Below are 13,564 nucleotides of genomic sequence, written 5' to 3'. Positions count from 1 at the left end.
TCAGCACTCTGTGATTACAATGATTGAATGGACATTTAGAAGCTTTGTTATGGAATATATTATCTTGACAACCATAGCAGAAGAGCAGTTGTTGTGCACTGAAAGAAGTTGCTACAAGTCATTTCAGCCATTGGTTCATGTCCAGTAACACTTTCAAGATGGGACTTCTTGACTATTTTAGCATGAATGCTTTAGAAACACTCGGATGCTTTGGGAATGAGGTTAGGTGGTGATTTATATAGGAATGGTCAATAAACACCTTCTACCCATCAAGAGCATGTGAAGCTTGTGCAAATGATCTTCTTCAAACTTCTGACCCAGGATAACCCATGGAATCTTTCCACCCCATTTGAATGTTGTAAGAACAGCTGCATGTCCTTATATATTCTGGTGTCACAGTAATGGGAGCTGTAAATGCCTCAGCAAGACAGATAAAATAGCAGGGGACAGAGATCACCCCTGGCACCTCTCCTGGGTACCTCCTCTCAATGCATGAATCATTCCTTACCCAGGCAGATTTTATGTCCTTTCTCATCACCACATATGTGGCAGATTGGCAGGCCATGGTAATGCACTGGTTATTTTGCCATATGTTTTGCATAAAAGAAAATACAATTAGAGGTGTCCATAGCGTGCTCAGGATACTTGCAGGCTGGAAAATAAATGTTTCTCAGGTGTCTTAGAATGGAGCAATATGTGAAGCAGAGCAGCTTAAATTCTTTCAGAATCACTGCTTGTTTTACAGTTATCTATTTATGTGTTCCTTTTTTGCTATTTTTTAATTGAGCATGAGAAATCCCTGATTAAGTCTGTGGAATGCTGTTTATATGTACGTGTTAGTTAAAACAATACAATTAGGATGTTGTAGATGATAGACAGTTCTGGAATAACCAGTACAAAGAAACATTTAAAATAATTAAGATATGAAGGTCAAAAGATGATGTATAAATGCTTTGTCACATTTCCCAGATTTTTTCTGTTCTTATAGATCCTTTAGTTTGTAAGTAGAGGTTTAACTGAGCATATAGAGATAAGATGGCAATTTGCCAATAGTAGGCAAGGAAAGAAGCCATCCTATATGGCAGCACACTGGTTTCCAAACTGTAGGTGGTAGAAACCACTTTGGAAACCTGTTTCATTATGGAAAGAATGATGTTCCTGTCCAACACAATTACAGTGTTCTCAAGCATGGTTGAATTGGATGTACCTTGTAGCAATACTTCAGGAAAACACCTTGATCAAGAAAAGAATGCTTTGGTGATTAATGCCATTGACATTACTGTGGCCTAAAGGGCCCTAACAAATGCAATGTAGTTTCAGTTAGGGAATTAATACAAATATATTCTGGTAAATTGAGTTGTTGGCATGCAAACAAACTGGTTTTAATTTTTTTTTTAAAAAACTGGGAATTTAAATGTGAAAAACGGAATGTTATCAGTATTTAAGCTATTTTCCTCTTTTTACTCTCAGAAAACAAAATTAAGCCCTAACCTCGATAATCATGTAAAATATGTACTTTTTAAAGTCTCAATTTGACATCATTCTCCATGGAGTCCGTTTTCATTCTGGGGCTCTCCCTCTCCCATGTTTATGCTCTCCTTCAATAACAGGAAACCATGCTACTCCTCACAAGCAGTGGGATGTGACTGTGTGAGCACAGCTCCGCAGAAATTTCTTCTAATGGCTCTGCTACTCTGCACAGCTCCTGTCCCTCCCTCAGTTGTTCCTCACGCCCTTCCACTGCCGCTGCAGTTGGACCAGTGTGATGGTCGATGAGGGCTTTTTTTTCAGGTGGATCATTTCCCCTCTCTAGATCACTGCACACCTCCCTGATGAGGGATATATTTTGCCACTAGCATGTTTTAACTAAAAAATCCCAAAGGAATGGCGTGGCTTTTTTCTGTTGAGAGGTGGGCATGAAGTGGAAAAGGTGAAAAAGGAAGGCTCAGGTCTTCAGGTGACTCTTCAACCTGGTCTTTGGGCTTTGTTGGGTAAGCTTTTCAGGGACTGAATGTATTTAATTCAGCATTTCCAAGTGATTGTGTTTGGAGAGATGGAAGAATAAAACAGGATACTCGACAGGGCAAGTAGACTGATGGGTTAGAGGGAAAGTTGGATGGGTGGATTTTTATCAGGCTGTGAAAAAGGTAAACCCCAAACTTCTTTCAGCATTCCTATCTCCCTTAATGTAGCCCAATTCTGCCTGTCTTAGTTATCCAGTATTATTATTTTATTGCTGTTTAAATAGATTTGATTCAAAACCATCCCCTCTTTGTCCGTTATGAACACATCAGTCAAAGAAGCAAGCAGTGCCATGGACTAGAAAACACCACCTGTGTCTTATCTGAGGCCTGATGATATTTTAAGTACTTGAGTGTTTTCTAAAGATATCACCTAGTTAAACTGTTATAAACTACTCATCTTTCAAATAGAATTTCTGACCACATAGTTATGTCTTGCCATCCCTGTTCTTCTTGGATGAGGAAAAAAAAAAAAAAAAATCTACTTTGTTATACAAGTGGAAATCTGGAGCCATCCCAATCCCTATTGATGTAAAAGGGACGAGGGTCAGTCCTATATTATACTTGGTATAGCACTTCAAATTCTGAACTAAGAAGTATCTAAAGTGGGACTTGGAATGCTCCTTTCATTAAAAATGAAACATATTTATCAAGTTTAGAAACTATTTTTAAAAAAATCAACTTTAGAAACTATTCTGAAGGTAGTGCAAAGATAACAGATACCATTTCTTAGTTTAGAATAGATTTGTGGATAGCCAAAACTGCCTGACTTTAGGCATACCCTGTAACCTAAGTTAACCTCTGAGATTAAAGTATTGTTTGAATTAACAGTTTTAATGAAAGGACACTAATAAAGTTTGTGCACTAAAAAATGGCGTGTGTTCTACCCCTGTACTAAATTTGAGAAAGTTGCAGTGCTCTGGCATCATGGAGACATACTCAGACATCAAATTCTAAGTGTCTGAACAGTGAGTGAAAAGTGGGATGACAGGAGGAGAGAGGCCCAAGTAACCTCAGTGCACAAAAGTATCTGTTTGCTAATCACCTGTTTGCTTTAGACCAAAAGTTTATTATTGCAGTCAGTAAAGATATGAGTTGAATTGCACACACATTTTCTGGCAGCATTGGTCAAAGTTTATATTAACAGGTTTTGAAGGATAAAAACTTCACAATGAAAATCCAGTTTGTGGCAGACTATTAAGACTACCAGCAACAGAACTGCAGAGCATCCCAGGAAATGGATTTAACACACACACACAAAAAAAAGTTTTCTGCAGGTAGAATTTGCTTTCTGGCACTGCTTTGTTGGTTACTCAAGATCCTGTCTGTGCCATGGATTTTCATCTGCCGGTGGTGTTTGCATTAAGTTGTGTAACTGCTTCTTAATGCCTGTTACGTAAGGATGCATAGATTGCAGCTCCATGAGGTGTTCTGCACAAATCGCAACTGATAGTGTGAGCGTGGTTTCAAAGGTTACTCTCGGCCAAATAAATTTCACATTAATTAAGTCCTCTCTGCCTAAGTTAAGTGTTTGATTAATATAGAAGTGTGGAGTATAAGCTCAAGTAGGGCTCAGAAAGTGCCTGTGGTTGTCGTGTAATAGAGTATATAAGTTTTGTGATATTTGTACCACACACCACTGTGATGCAGCTTTCCTAGTCAGGGGGAGATTTGCCATTGGCTTTTGCCATGCTATGATTTTACCCCAAGGATCTCTTTCTTGTATTTAATTTTAATTCAGCTAAGTCAGGATCTGTACTGAGGAAAAAAAGACTAAAGATATCTTGGACACTGCACTAAATACAGAATGTAGCGTAAAATGGAAGAAACTGAATAGAATTGAGATGAAAAAAGGAATCTTAGTTTAGCAAAAATGAAAGTTTAAGTCTAAATCAGAAGGATTGTAGACACAGTTGTAATTTAAAATGTTTTACCTACAACATTAACTCCTTTCCTTCTCTATCCTTAATTTAACATCTTTCTAAATGATTTATTTGAATTTCCATAGCAAACACAAGTTACATTTAAGGCATTTCTTCACTGGAGAGCTCCATCGGGATGTATTTTCTAGTGTGGTCCTCTGAAAATGCACACCTTACTTTGTATGGAGCCTCTTAAAATTCTGAATATTAACTGGCCACAGGGATATCATGTATATCTATGGTCAGGAAACATCTTATATAGAGTCCTCAGAGGAACAGAAAGAGCAGAGAAGTGAAGACAGAGTGGATCTTGCTACTGACCACAAAGTCGCAAAATGGCACACAGACTCTTTAATGGTGCATTGTTCTGCTTCCAAATATTCTAAGTACAGACATGGATGACTTCTTCTCCACAGCTGCCTTTTCATGAGATTCAAAAATAGCTAGACTACAAAATAAATAATATTTCAAAATATATTTGCTCCTATTTTGAGGGCTGATCAGAAGCAGATAAGGTATCTATGCCAGTCCTTGAAGTATTAGTTAAAATATAGTAACCAAGTTATTTTTAGCTGCAGGTATTGCTTGGGTAAACAATCTATGAAATTTTGCTCCATGTTTCATCATACTGGGTAGGATTACTGATTATACCTCCTGGCCCATACATAAAGATTTACCAGAGGAGCTGAAACTGAATGAGGAGTGGTCAAAAATGTCAGATGATGGCATGATGTAGGTTGGACTTGGGGCTGATATTTGCAACACAATTCTCTTGGAATACTGTTCCAGAAATTACTTGTGAAGTGCACAGGAGCCTTCTCCCTTTTCCAATCTGGCCAGCGCTTTCCAAGTATTCATTAACTTAATTAGCACATTCTAAACGTCTCATAGAAGAGATACTAAACACTTAACTATCCACAAAAACGTATGTGAGAAATGTCACAGGTAAAAGTGCACAGAAAGTTCTTTTGTGAAAAAAGCTGGTGGAGAAACATTACTGAGAAAGCTCAGTTTGATCTCAAAGACACTGTAGTGGCTCAGGAAGAGAAGAAAACTTTTGCAAGGAAGAGGCAGAGGCAGATGCATGCCCAATATATTCTAACCACTAAGGCAGATTTCTGAACGCACATTCAAAGTGCACTGGTCTGCTCATTACTTTTTGTATTTTTTAATATAAATATAACATTTATCATTTATTATTATTATCATAATCATCACATTTACAAACTGAAAGAGGAGAAACTTTGGCTAGATATTAGGAAAAGGTTCTTCACCATGAGAATGGTGAGATACTGGAACAGGATGGTAAGGAAGGTTGTGGATGCCCCAATCCTGGAAGTGTTCAAGGCCAGGCTGGATAAGGCCTTGAGCAATTTGGTCTATTGGGATGTGTCCCTGCCCATGGCAGGGGGGCTTGTGACTAGATAACCTTTAAGGTTCCTTCCTAATCCTTAAGATTTTATGATAAAATTACACCAGTATAGTCAGTCCGTAACACTAATTAAAAAGTTCAGTAACAAAATGCAGAGGTGGTTATCTGCAGTTTGCTAATACTTTTCCTCAGAAGAAATAAGACATTGTGGCTTCAGGAGGCTCCTCTTCTTGTCTTTCAACCTGAGTTCTGTTGCCTGTTAACAGCAGTTGTAGTTTATCTGAACTACTGTGAGGCTTTCAGTAACTTATGCTGATAAACAGGTGCTCAAATTTGCTCAGTTTTTTTATGCTGGAAGAAATGTTTTTTTCTTTGTAACTTTGTGCCTCTGAAAGACAGGGCTTTTAAAGTCAAAATCTGATATAATCTTTGCTTGTACCTCAGGTTAAGCTGATGACATTAAATTGATGACAAAGGCACCAGTCACTTCTCTCCCTCAAAAGACCTGGCTCAAAACATCCCTGTCCTACAGCCTGGGGTACTTTGCTTCAGGAAATATTTAATCTCTCTTTGGAGGTAAAGGTGAAATAAACAAGAACCCTCCAGAAACCACTCTTGCTTTATTCATCCTGTGGAAATAATGAAAGGGGAAAGTGTAGTAAGAAAAAAGTAGGCACGCATGACTCTTCTTTATCCTAAATCTGAAAGAGCTGTGGGGTGACTTAGCCCACAAGCAGTTTCATGCCTCCAGCCCGTCATGCTGTGACCCATGTAATTTTCCCAAAGCAATGGCTGGTCATGTGTGAAATCCCAAGTTAGTAATATGTTCAGTTGTTTTATAAAGGAGAACGACAGGACCTGCAAAAACATCATCTTCTAGAAAGAGATTATACCCTTTTCAAGGCCTCTGCCACTTCAGGTGAATATCCTGCAATAACTAGGCAATTTAAGAGTTCAGGGTATTCAAAGAAAAAGATTTCTGTCCTCATTAAGCTATAAGGTGCCTAAGAAAGTATTAGGTTATGTTTCAAACAGTGAAAAAAAACCCCTCTGTGTAAGACTTTATCATGATATGAGTTGAATATCTGTAATTTAGTAACTGAAAAATATGCTTTTGCTGGGTCAATTGGTATCATTTTGGTCAGATGATCACCCACAGTTTTTGAAATCTAGAATTGCAATACAAGTTCAGTGGCTGGCTGGATCTTAGGACTTAAGGACATTTTTCTGCAGTTCCCAGATACAAGAGACACATAAGTGGGAGTGGGAAAAATGCCTTTGTTTGGGAAACACACTGTGGGAAAATTGCTCAACATGATTTGAGTGTCAGAATTGGAATGTAACAACTGGTGTAGCCAGATTCGTGCAGGGAGAAGGCCAAAAGCAAAAAAATGCTTTTTGTCAGGGTTCTCAGTAAATTTTGTTGTGCTGAGACAACATTTATAGTTTACTTTTTGTTGATTGTGTTCATAGATAAAATTTTAGTTACGTAAAATTAATTATATATACCTATGATAAACTAAAGTCTGAAGACCTTCTACTTTTTAGTGAGACTGATTTACAAATAGGAAATATATCTAGACATCTATGGGGATTTTTTTGTTCCTTTGTGCTTTTTGCAAAGCCAAAAATTAGCAAATCCATTTTGTTTGCTTGGACAAATTGGGGAGCAGGGAGTGTTGCCCTTTGGAGCTATCTCTCTGTTCACCTATATAAGAGATAATCACATAAGAGATTGAAAAATATTGGGAGTGTAAAGCCTTCATTGGAATAAATGGCAAGACTGCTCCAGGACCATTGCATCAGAGCAGAACTGATGCCTGGGCACTTTCATAACTCTCCCAAGTCGTTTCAGAAGGTGTCTCCAAAATTCTGTGAAGCTTTCCCAACCATCAGGTCTTATGTCTTTCACAGCAAAGACATTAAGACTCTTCCAGTGTGCCACCCAGCAGTGCCTTGATTATGGCCCCAAATAGCTGCAAATGAGGGGAGGGGTGGGAAATCATGTGATTCAACACCTGGGTCACACAACCTGTTGCAAAGCCTCTTGTGCACTGTTGTTGAAAGACCCGTCTGTGATCCCAACTTCCCATATCTACAGACCTTTACAAGACGTGACAAGTCCTTCTAAAGCCAACAGCTGCACAATAGAGTGAACCTGAGCAGTGGAAAGTGCCTCCTTTTGAGATACTGGTGGAACACTTGCCTAGAACCTCATAATAATTAGGCGTTGTGTTATTCTAGAACAATTCACAGTTCTGTGACTCAAGGATGAGTCACAGCAAATTTGATAAGATCACGATTTTGTGATTTTTCTATGAGATGCCTTTTTTCTTTTTTCAAAATGGCCCATAATGCCCTTAGTTCTTAGATCTCTCTATTATATTCTACCCTTTTTTGGAAGGGTAGAAAGCAGTTCTGGATTCCTGGAGAGGAAACTAGATGAGAAGAAAGTCTTTGCTTTTTTAGAGAAAGTGACAACAAGTACAAGTTTATTTGGCTTGACAATGAAGTTACTAGTGAAACTTGAAATACCTGCAAATGCAATGTATTCTTCAAACACCAGAGTCCCCTACACATACCAATTTTTAATGATTTACAAATGGATAATAATTTGGAATATCCAACAGTTTTTAGGGCCTATATGCAGTTGCTTCATCTGTTGTTTTTCACATAAAATCAGGTCTTGGATAGAATGTCAGCTTTGCAAATACCCTCAAGAAACAAAAGTGGAAAAGTGTAACCACCCTTATAACACATCCCCCTTGCTCACAGCAGGCAGGGGGAAGCCTGCATTGTTATAGCAGATAATTGCTCAAGGCATGAGTGTGGGAGAATCTTGTCCCAAATTCTGCCATTCTACATTGCTAAATTTAAAATGCTAGCAAATCCCTTTGGATAACTAGGACTTTCTGTTTTGTACAAAATGCAAGTATGTGTGTAATTTCTTGGTAGAAAAATAGTGCCAAGTTTGGAAGTGTAAAAGTTAGTTATACTGGTTTTAACCCAGTTTGTTATACTGGATCTTTCCGTTAGAACAAAAGCCTTTTTTGTTCTAATGTGAGTAACAAATTCAAGATGAAAGCTAGGAGCAGCTTGGGCTAAAATGCCCTTATCTTCTAAAAAATTACAGAGACACAATATATTACATAGGAGAGAGTCACTTTACTCTTAATGAATTTTGTATTTGTTCTCAAGATAAGGGGAATGAAATAGAAAATAAAAAATCATTTGTCTTGAAAGGAGATATAAAGTGTACCCAAACCATTTTTACATACAATCTTATCAGCCCATTTCGTGGCCACTTGCCACTCTCAGATGCTCTTAATATATTGTACACCAAAGGCAATACTGCTGACACTGAGTTCTGCCACTGCCAAGCTGCATATTCATTACTGTTCATAGTCATGTGAGGTCAAGTTCGGTCACTGAATACAAAGAACCTTTGTCTCGATCTTTACTCCCTCCTCACGCAGTTTTTGGTTTCCTAACTTTTGTAACGCTCCCCAAGTTGAAAGTTTCTTTTTAAAGAGGATGCTGTGTACTCTTTTGTAAACATGTCTCCATTACTAAAAGTGACATCATGGGAATCGCTGGGAATGAGCTCAGAGAACAGACCCAGGGCAGAGCCGATGTAAAAAGAAGTCCCCTTGTCCCTGCTCCCTCCTCCTCTGCACAGAATTGTCCAGCAAACAGGTACTTTGTTGAACTCCACTGGAAGCTTCATGAGGAATTCAAACATAGGAAGGACTAATCATTATTTTAGGAAAAAAAAAGACTCCTGCCAGCTCTTTCTCCTCTGCAGGCTGCTATGCACAAATGTGGTCAGCAGCTTATTCACACAAAGCCAGGGTTCTGCTCATTTGCCATCATATGCAAATCACCTCCCTGGGCTCATTGGCACGGCAAATACTTCAGTTTAAGGACTTTAAAAAGATGGATTGCAAGACTCAGGCATGCTCCCGCTCCTACTGAGATCAGTGGCAAGCCTCCCATTCGCTTCAATGGAAGCAGGATAGAATCTCTCTTTTCTGGAAGCAAAACCTAGCAGTATTTGGGCTTTTTGGAGCACATGCAGCTCTGAAAGTCTGTTCCTTCAGGGCATTCCAAAATTTTTCCCATTTGCTTGATTCCATGGCAACACAACATCAACATCAAGCTTTCAATACTGAAATGAGATTTTACTACTAAGCCTGAGGATTTATACAAGTGTAAAAAGATCTTGCTAAGCTGCAATTCCCATTAGACTAATTCAGGATCCTTTTCAAATGAGGGATGAAATTACCTCTGGATTTATTTTACAATGAGCCGAGAATTTTTTAAGGTTAAAAAAATGGGAAAACTGCTCTACCATCATAGAAGAAACATGCTTTCATTATCACTATGTTTAAGTAAAACAATGTATCTATTTACTATCCTTTTCAGAACAGTCTAAACAATAGCCAGAGCAGTTTTCTCATAAATGATACTAAAATCAGACTCTAGAGACTGCACAAAATTATGATAAAGCCATTGAGGCTTTTCTTCTGATTTTTGTGTTACTTATATCACAGAAATAACTCTCTTGCAACCAGAAAAAATATACCAGTGTAAAAGTGTACAACGAAAAAACATGCCCAAAGCTCCGTGTTAAGTTTTAAGTGTACTATAGTTCATCTTTCATAGAGGGAAGCAAAGCAGACAAGCTGGCTTTACAGTCAGGGGCTGAGAGTTTGCTCTGAGTTACACCATAGCACACTGAAAACAAGTGCCCTCTTTGATCCTGTATTTTTATGAGTGGAAGGGGAAAAAAAATCAATGTGATTCCACACCTAGAGAAGGTTAAGTTGTGTGTAAGCAGTATTGAGGGTCTTTTATAAAGTACCTCCTAAGAAGTTCCCAAATAACAACTCAAATGCAGTGAAACAAATTATTTGACATTAGTAGGAACTTTAACAGCCTTATGTTTCCTACATTTTCTTAGACTTGATATATAAGCGTTCATTGCCATTTCTGTTATATTCAGTTTTCATGTAATCCAGCTCTTGAATCATCTCCTCCAATGTGATTTCTAAGATGACTCAAGCTCTGACTTCCCTCATTGCACGTAGACTCATGCTGGAAGCAACGATCAGGGTAAGGGCTGCGGCATTTAATTGGGACTTTGCTTCTGAGATCAACCCCTTATACAAAGAGAGTTACAAAAACACAGGATTTCACTTTTCTGAGTGGAGTTCAGAGCTTCCTCTTTCGATACTTCCAACATCCCTGGGTCAAACACCACGCAACCCTGAGTGTGGGATGTGGCCCTGCTGCTGGTTACCAGATCAAAGACAGGCGTTTCCTTCTCTGGTCTCCTCTAAGGCAACGAGATGCTCACAGAGCAAGCAAAACCGAGGTGAGGGTGTAGTGACAGAGAGGACAGATGTGACAGCAGCACTGTGACTGTCCCTGAAACACTTAGGGACTCCTGGCTCGGCACTGATTAGCGAAGCAGCTGCAAATCTGCTCCTAGCTGCAGCAGAGGCAGCTGAAAGCAGAATCTGCTCCCTTTCCCAACTGACCTTCAACAAATCACTCCAAGAAAAAGTTGAGGTCAAGTCAAAAGCTTTGTTATAAAGCTGGACAGCTAAGGGCTTGTATTTTAGAAGTGGTCAGACATTCTGGGTATGCTCCTTTGCAAGCCCAAAACTAGAAAGTGGGTGTTTGGCACTACTTCACCAGCTCTCCTTCACCAGAACTGACAAATTTGAAATTCCCGACCTGGTTTATGAAAAAATGGATGAAAACTTTGGTATGTGAAATGTGGTCTAAGAAATACAATTACAGACTATCCTTTCTTTATACAAAAGGTGATGCTTTAGAAAACTATCTGATACACACAAATACTGGACTGCTTATTGCACAAAAATACAAACTTCATATGAGTTGTACATTTCACTAGCTCATATCTTATTGTATTTTTTCATTTGAAAATTAGGTGTCTTTTATTCCAACATCCATGTTGCAGCAAAATATTTTTCTTTGCTAAAGGAGGAAAATTCAGACTCAAAGTCCTTTCCGACCCACACACTGCAAAATGCTCTTCGTAAACTATCAGCTCTAATACTCCAATGGTATTCCCTGGAGGCACTTAGTTGTGGGAACTAGGGCAGTTCCCCTGTGCATGCAGCAGTTGTTTCTGTCTGTCACATCTTACGTATTTTCTTTTATGTGCGAAAGGCAGTTGTAATTCTTACTTTACAATTCTCATTTGTAATAATTTCAAAACAACATCTAGAACGAGGACCTTAAGGGGAAAACTAACACCTCGCGCCACTTAAATCTCTAAGCAGAGTATTCGCATTAGTATAAACGGTATCTTTTATTTTGTCCCTTTATTCCTGTATTGAACTGCTGTGATCAGGACATTCAAAGAAGAAATGTAGGCACGAGCCTTCCTGCTGGGCTGTAACTCAAGCCACAGAGAAACTGTCTTTAAATAGCCCAAGAATGCCAAAGCCAAAAAATACTCTCGCCCTTGTTTGGTTACATGCAGCAATCTCAATCAACATTTACTTTTGCGCTCAGTAAAAGGCAAACTGGCACCGCTGCAAGGCCGGGCGGGCAGATCGATACCTGTCCCGAAATTTCCGCAATTGTTCTCAGCGGCAACTCCGAGTCGCTACAAACCCATTAACACACAATTTCACATCGCTTTTTCAGCGTTCTCGTGTTCAGCAGCTCAAATTTGAGAGCCAAGCAGCCGTGAGTCTCTGCTCGCTCCGGGCTGGGGAGGGCGGTCGTTGAACCACGCGGCGGCCGCGCCAGGACCGGGGCGGCCGGGGGGCTCCGGGCAGGGCTGGGCACGGGCCCCGCGGCGGTGCGGGGGCTCTGAGGAAGGGAGGGAAGGCAGCGGCGGGGCCCGGGGCCGGGCAGGGCCGCACTGCGGGCCGGGCGCTCAGGAAGTCGCGTCAGGCGCGGCGCCGCCGCGGACCCGGCAGGAGGGCTGGGGCAGCAGCGGAGCCCGCGGTGAGTGCGGGCCCGGGCCCGGGCCCGGCGGAGCGGTGCGGAGCGGAGCGGCGCGGAGCGGGCGATGCGCACGGGGCCGGCGGCAGCCGGGGGCGGTGCCGGCCGGGCCGCGCGGGCGGTGCTGCCCCCGGCGGCGGGGCGGGGCAGCGCAGCGGCTGCCGCGTGGCGGGAGGGGCGGTGCGGCCCCGGACAGCCGGCGGAGCGGCGGCGGCAGCGCTGCGGGGAGCTTGGGCCGGCTGAGGGGCAGCGCGGGGCCAGGTGGGCGAGGGGAGCCCCGCGGAGCTCCCGGGGTCTCTGCCGGTGCCTGCCCGCGGCCGGCGCCAGCCCCTCGCGGCGGCCGGGGAGGCGCGGGGCGGCCCCTTGGCAGCGGCGGTACCCGGGGCGCTGCGCACCCCCCCCACCGCGCTCAGCGCCGCGGTTTTATTTATAGCAGGTCTGGTGAGCGGCGGGGCTGGAGCCCGGAGCGCTGCCGAGGGAGCCCTGGTGAGCCCGGAGCGCTGCTGGAGCCCGCGGGGATGGCGGTGGCCGGCAGGTGAACAGCGCCAGCGCCGCAGCGGGGAGCGGGCGCTCGGGGGCGGGTTGGCTCACAGGTAGGTGTGCGACGGCTGCTGCTGCTGCTGCTCGATCGGGATTTTAATTGCGTATTTCTTAAAGTTCATCTTTTGTCTATTCCGGTGCAGCCAAGGTCACCTTGAGCGCCAGGGGTCGCATTTCGATTCCAGCGTTTGAGGTTTCCAGGCTTTTTTTTTGGTACTTATTGGGAGGGTTAGATGGTAAATTTGCCTGAGGACCAATTTAAATAAAAGGTGGATTGACTGTAGGAGCCAGCAGATAAAGGGATGACTTAGGCTGTGCAAGGATGTGCGTGGTCTGCATGGTTATACTGGCTCAGGCTCCAGTTTGTAGTGGGAGCTCTCTGCAGGTGTTGCGGGATGGGTTTGTGGCAACTTGGGGCAGGCGCTAAGAAAGGCAAAAACGTTGGACTAAAGTTTTAGGTCTTGATGTTGCAGGTATTAGCTTAACATGCTGGGTGGGAACAGTCTCATTGCTGATGGCCCACAGCTTGGCCATGATAGAAGTTTCCTTGCAGTGACAGATGGAAGATGAGGAATTGCCTCTTCAGAGCTTCTCTTGGTGAAAATGCTGGGATTCCTGTTTCAATGGCTCTCAATAACAGAGCAGTTTAATCTGTAGTCTTTTGTGAATGCACTGTACAACACTAAGTTCAGTATGTTTGCCCTTCCTTTTTTCTTTGGCCA

The 13,564-nt window shown here is 42.0% G+C and overlaps 1 protein-coding gene across 3 annotated transcripts in view; it reads left to right on the top strand.

The window, feature by feature from the left end:
- The first annotated feature begins 11,857 nt into the window (after positions 1-11,857).
- The window catches only part of GPAM (glycerol-3-phosphate acyltransferase, mitochondrial), a 30,339-nt gene continuing 28,632 nt past the window's right edge, over positions 11,858-13,564 (top strand). The window contains exons 1-2 of one of the 3 annotated variants that reach the window (XM_040071068.2): positions 11,858-12,041; positions 12,739-12,895. The gene's annotated coding sequence lies outside the window, so the exon portion shown is untranslated. Of the gene's footprint in view, positions 12,042-12,735; positions 12,896-13,564 lie in introns of all 3 variants that reach the window. The other 2 variants (XM_040071067.2, XM_040071069.2) reach the window with 2 other exon arrangements.

This window comes from Hirundo rustica, chromosome 8 (genome assembly GCF_015227805.2).
Source record: "Hirundo rustica isolate bHirRus1 chromosome 8, bHirRus1.pri.v3, whole genome shotgun sequence".
Classification (NCBI taxonomy): Eukaryota; Metazoa; Chordata; class Aves; order Passeriformes; family Hirundinidae; genus Hirundo; species Hirundo rustica.
The sequence above is the reverse complement of the archived record's forward strand: the minus strand, read 5'-3'. Positions and strand labels throughout refer to the sequence as shown.